Raw genomic sequence first — 6,000 nt, 5'->3', positions numbered from 1 at the left:
ATACCTGATGAAAAGGATGCTACAATCCTGTTGGCAGAAACAGAATAATTTCTTGCCTTAAAGGTGAAAATGGAAAAATGGGCCTTAGTCTCAATATTAAATGAATGTGTTACATATTGTATAAAGCTGAATGAAGAAGAGATAGAAAAGCAGAGATATGACATCGGCTAGGAAATGCAGATTAATCCATGTGATCACTTTCCCATTTTTCATGTATGAATGTGAGAGTTGGATGTTGAAACAAGCAGACAAGAAAAAGATGGGTGCTTTTGAGCTCTGATGTTGGTAAAGGCTCTTGGTGAATATCATAGACTGCAAAAGTCACCCGTAAGGCAGTTGTAGAGTGCATCAAGCCAGATGTCACGGTTGGTAAGATTATGAATCTCAGACTAGCATACTCTGACCATGTTAAGCAATGAGGTTCCTTTGAATGATCAGCAGAAGAAGAAGAACTAGCTGCCAGAGGATACGATAGATGAACACAATTAAAACCGCCACCACCCTCACCCTGAGACTACTAAAGGAGGCATTGTAGTACAAAATAACTTAGAAAGCTCTGATTCATAGAATCGCTGAAGGTCAGACTTGACTGAACAGATGACATCATCATCATCATCATGATGAAATGGACACAGATATCGTACCATTTTTAAAAATGTTTTCAGATGGTGAGTAAAACAATGGGTATTTCCAACAAGATTCTGCTACAGCCCATGCTGTCATTGATTCCTTACATGACATTAAAAGTGTTTTAAATGATTATGACCGGGCAAGTTGGCCGTGTGGTTAGGAGCACGCATCTGTGAACTTGCATCTGGGAGATAGTGGGTTTGAACCCCACTGACGACAGCCCTGAAGATGGTTTTCCATGGTTTCCCATCTCCACACCAGCCAAATGCTGGGGCTGTACCTTCATTAAGGCCACAGCCACATCCTTCCCACTCCTAGGCCTTTCCTATCACATCATCGCCATAAGACCTATCTGTGTCGGTGCGACGTAAAGACAATTGTAAACATCCTTGTGGAGTCACGGGTGCCAACTGTGCAGCACGTGTGGACTGGAGCCTGTTTTACGACCGGATGCTCTTCCTCACGCCAAACCTATGTGGAGGGATGTTTTCACTATTACAAATACCAAGCAAGTTGGTCATGCAGTTAGCGTTGTGTAGCTGTGAACTTGCATTCATCAGATGGTGGGTTTGAATCCCATCGTTGGTAGCCCCAAACATGCATTAATGCGACGTTAAGCCACTAGCAAAAAAAAACCATATTATGCATTTCTATGATGGTTGGTAGTGTAGTGTGTTGTGTGTACATGGAGAGGAGTGCGTTGGGACAAACAAAGACACCCATGCAATGTTGTAGGGAGTTGACATCTTCACACAGTTACAACATGTCAATTAGCCTCTTTGCTTCGTCTCATATTGCTTGTTGCAGTGACTTAATTTCGGACACATTCACTCATATGAATTTAAAGCAATAAACCTTCTCACTGTCATGGAGACATAAATAGAAACAATAATAACAACAAGGTTTCAGTTGAAAAAGAGATTAATTAAAGGCTTAATTTCTTGGAAGACAACTAGCTATTCATGAATAAATTAAATGCAGTTAAAAAGCAACTCGGCCGCGAATCAAACTTATGACCTTCTGGAACGGAAGTCTTGTTGCTAACCATTAAGCTAAAGAGCCAATAGATGCAAATTTAATGTTAAAGTTACGTTCAAGTACTGTATAGGCCAGGGCCATCCAGTCATTGCACTCTGAGAGCGCGCCCGCGCTCGGGGAGCACTGGGCAGTCAGACTAGCGCACCTTCCCCTACCACCACTACAGTGTGGCAGCGAGGAGACCTGAAACAGATGGACGATGTATGGAACACGCTGACTGGATACGTACGTACAGTCGTGTGGCCGACGGCTTTTGTGGGTTTGTTGACATCATATTGATAGGGCTGTTTTGCCATAACAAATATACCGCATATATAAATCGAAAGGTACTCCGATTATGGAATATGCAGTAAATGAAATCAAGTGTTAAGTAAAGATTAATGTGATTTATTCAAAACTGAAATTTGAACATATCTGAGAGGAAAATTCAACAAAATTTTACAAATATGACTAGCCTCCGTGGCTCAGGCGGCAGCGCACCGGCCTCTCACAGCTGGGTTCCGTGGTTCAAATCCCGGTCACTCCATGTGAGATTTGTGTCAGAAGAAGTGGAGACAGACAGGTTTTTCTCCGGGTACTCCAGTTTTCCCTGTCATATATCATTCCAGCAACACTCTCCAATATCATTTCATTTAATCTGTCACTTATTAATTATTCCCCCAGAGGAGTGCGACAGGCTTCGTCAGCCGGCACAATTCCTATCCTTGCCGCTAGATAGGGGCTTCATTCATTCCATTCCTGACCCGGTCGAATGACTGGAAACAGGCTGTGGATTTTCATTCATTTACAAATATGAACAGATAGTACAGACCTTGAGTGACTTTTGCTCAGTCGTTTTTTACAAGCTTTTAGTTTTGGAGCAAATAATCTTTCTGTTTGTAAACAATCATTTTAAAAGTAAAACAATAATACTTACAGAATAGTGCTACTTGAAATTTTCTTTCAATTCTTCCAACTTCGATTGGCGACTAGCGTCTGTCAAATCACCGTAATCATCCCTGTGGTTGGCACTGTAATGCTGTTCCAAATTATGTGTGTGTTTTTTTTTTTTTTAAACACACTAAATCTCGGTGGCACACTAAACATTTGGCATGCCCTTTATAAGCTGTACAGAAAAATGAAATTTCCCTTTCTGCTTTAAAGGCTGCTGCTTCACCACTCCTTTTTTCTCCTCTTGTATGATGTTCAGTCATGACAGCTGCAAAACTGATTTAGTTACACTCTGTCAACAAAGCACATTGGACTAGAATAGCGACTACCTTCCCTGAAAGCGCTTGGAGCATTGGCTTAGAGTGCGGCCAGAGCGATAGCACTCAGGGAGCGCTGTTTGGATGGCCCTGGTATAGGCTTATCATTGGTAACATACAACGGCTGTCATGGAGCCCTCTGAGGGTGGGATCTGTAGAATATATCCACGGTGTCACCTGCCTGTCGTAAGAGGCGGCTAAAAGGGGTCCCAGGGGCTTTCAACTTTGGAGCGCACGGGGCCCTTAGCTGAGTTCTGGCATTGCCTCCACTTAGTTGTGCCAGGCTACTCACTTTCATGAGTCCTATCCAACCTCTCTTGGTCAACTCTTGTTCTTTTCTGACCTCAGTGGTATTAGGTCTGTGAATGCTCGGGTGTCTTTAATTTTCACGCCCTTTGTGGCCCTTGTATTTCTTTGGCTGATACCTTCATTTATCGAAGTGTTGGACCTCTTCCTTTTGTCCTTTGATCAGTGTTAAGAGGTGATAGATCGCCCAGTTATATTTTCTCTTAAAACAATAATCACCACTACCTCCTCACTGTTATGGAAATAGAAATAGAGATATTAATAATAATGAGGTTTTGGTCGAAAAGGAATTAAGAAAAGTCATAATTTCTAGGGAGATAAGTAGCTATTCATGAATAAAATCTGTGTTTATTGTCTTTGTACAATTTTATAATTTATTGAGAGCTAGTATATACATGAATCTTCATTTTAGTTTAATAATAAAATTACACTGAATTATTACTTATTGTTTGCTGTCATCTTATGTGACAATACTTTACTTAAAGAGAGTTTTCCAAGGATTCTGATTAAAGACAAATAACTAACAACAGTTCTGAAATAAATTATTTGATGGTATATTCCTTGTGTTTCTGACAAAGTGTTACTTAATATCAAATTTATTGTGCAATTTTTATTTAAATTTATGAAAAATTGAACTTTAAATGTTAAAATACACTTCCTGTTATTTTCAATAGTTATGACTAATGGGGATGATCTCATTTCATCATTTATAGAATGAGTACTGGACTGAAAGTGTATATTTCTGTATTTTCTTAAATTATGACATTAATGCAAGTCCCATGCATGTGTGCAGCCACCGTCCTCTGTCGGGTGCTAGAGTAAGATACTGTTTCAGGCCGGGAAGGAGTCGGCTATGTTCGGCTGTGTGTGATTTCAAGCATAGTGTTAGATGGCGATGAACCTTAGGTCTCCCATTCCAATCTGTAGGTAGCTTTAGGTAGTTCCAGTCGTTCTTTTTAGGTCGCGTTGTAGGTAATTCACAACGTGAATATAGTTATAGATAACTACAGTAGAAGTCCGCTATAGCGAGTACGTCATATAACGAGCGTTATAGCGACGACTTTTTTCACTCCCTTCAAAATTCCTATATTAAACTGTGTATCGTCCTTCGGTTACAGCGAGAACCCTATCAGTGGCCCATCCGTTATTACGAGCGATTAAGCGCGCGTGATTTTTTCCGTTACCGATATTTATTCACCCCAGCGATGATATTGCATGCGATCGAATACCTTCGGCATCGTTTCCTCGCTATGTGCACTAGCGATTTCTCTCGTCGACATTCGAAGGCGATGTCGGAGTCGATTAGTAATATCCCACCGGGCGAGTTGGCCGTGCGCGTAGAGGCGCGCGGCTGTGAACTTGCATCCGGGAGATAGTAGGTTCGAATCCCACTATCGGCAGCCCTAAAATGGTTTTCCGTGGTTTCCCATTTTCACACCAGGCAAATGCTGGGGCTGTACCTTAATTAAGGCCACGGCCGCTTCCTTCCAACTCCTAGGCCTTTCCTATCCCATCGTCGCCATAAGACCTATCTGTGTCGGTGCGACGTAAAACACATAGCAAAAAAAAGTAATATCCGTCGACAGCTGTTCCGTAAAGAAAATTCGAAATGAAAGAGAACATATTTTCGTAATAAATGCGTAAATAACGTGTCCGATAACGGGTGTTAACTCGTTATGAAGGCTGACTAAACGACCGTTTAATTTTATGGCTAAATACTGCAATTAAGTAAGAATGGGATACGCCTCGAGATATGGCAGAGTGCTTAATTGATTTCATAGGTTAGTTTGTATTTTGTCGCGTCTGGTTAAATTACGGAAAGGCTATTATGAAAATGTATAACGAGAAAGGTATAATTTCTCTACCGGCGCTTGAAGTGTTTTTTCATCATACGTATAGTACGGTAAAGTGAGGATACGTGACGCTGTTTGAATAAGAAAACTGAAACTTTTTCAACAAAATACGATCGATCATCTTCGGTACGGTATAGTTTTCTCACTTTGTGCATTTGCGAGCTCTTTCGTTAACATTCAAAGGCGATGGAGTTGACTAGTAATACCCATCGACTGCTGTTCTCTAAAGAAAATTCGAAATGAAAGAGTATAACACGTTTTCGTAGTAAATGCGTAAATAACGTGGCCGATAGTAGTTCTTAACTCGTAAAAATAAAGACTGAATAAACGATATCTTAATTTTAGTGTTATATACGGAAATTACGTGAGAATGTCATACACCTCAAGATATGGCAGAGTACATCACTGATTTCAGAGGATATTTCATATCTTATCGCGTCTAGTTACGGCTATTTACATGTAAATTTTTCGCGAGGAGGTTATTTCTCTACATGCGTTTCAAATATGTTTTCATCATAGGCTACATACACGGTTAGGTTAGGTTAGGTGACGCTGTTTGAAAAAGAAAGCTGAGGTGTTTGCCACAGAAATCTCTGGAGTGATACCGTATTTCTCCGAATCCAAGACTTTTTTCCCTCAGAATCTCATGCGAAAACCCAAGGGTTGTTGCATTCGCGGCCTAACAGGAAGTTAATGGATACCACTGGCAACTACCGCGGTAACCACGCTGCTGCTTTTCACACGCACACAGAACTCATTGTCAATAAAAGACCGCCTCTTTACTACACATCGCTACGCCCGCTGTCACACAGGGCATCGAACGATCAAGAGCGACCAACTGGCATCGAGTACTAACGACTAAATTCATTTACCTTGTCACACTGCTCATCGATCGAGAGGGATCGACTGCACGGAAACAGCTGATA

Source organism: Anabrus simplex, chromosome 1 (assembly GCF_040414725.1).
Source record: "Anabrus simplex isolate iqAnaSimp1 chromosome 1, ASM4041472v1, whole genome shotgun sequence".
Taxonomy (NCBI): Eukaryota; Metazoa; Arthropoda; class Insecta; order Orthoptera; family Tettigoniidae; genus Anabrus; species Anabrus simplex.
This window is presented reverse-complemented; position numbering follows the sequence as displayed.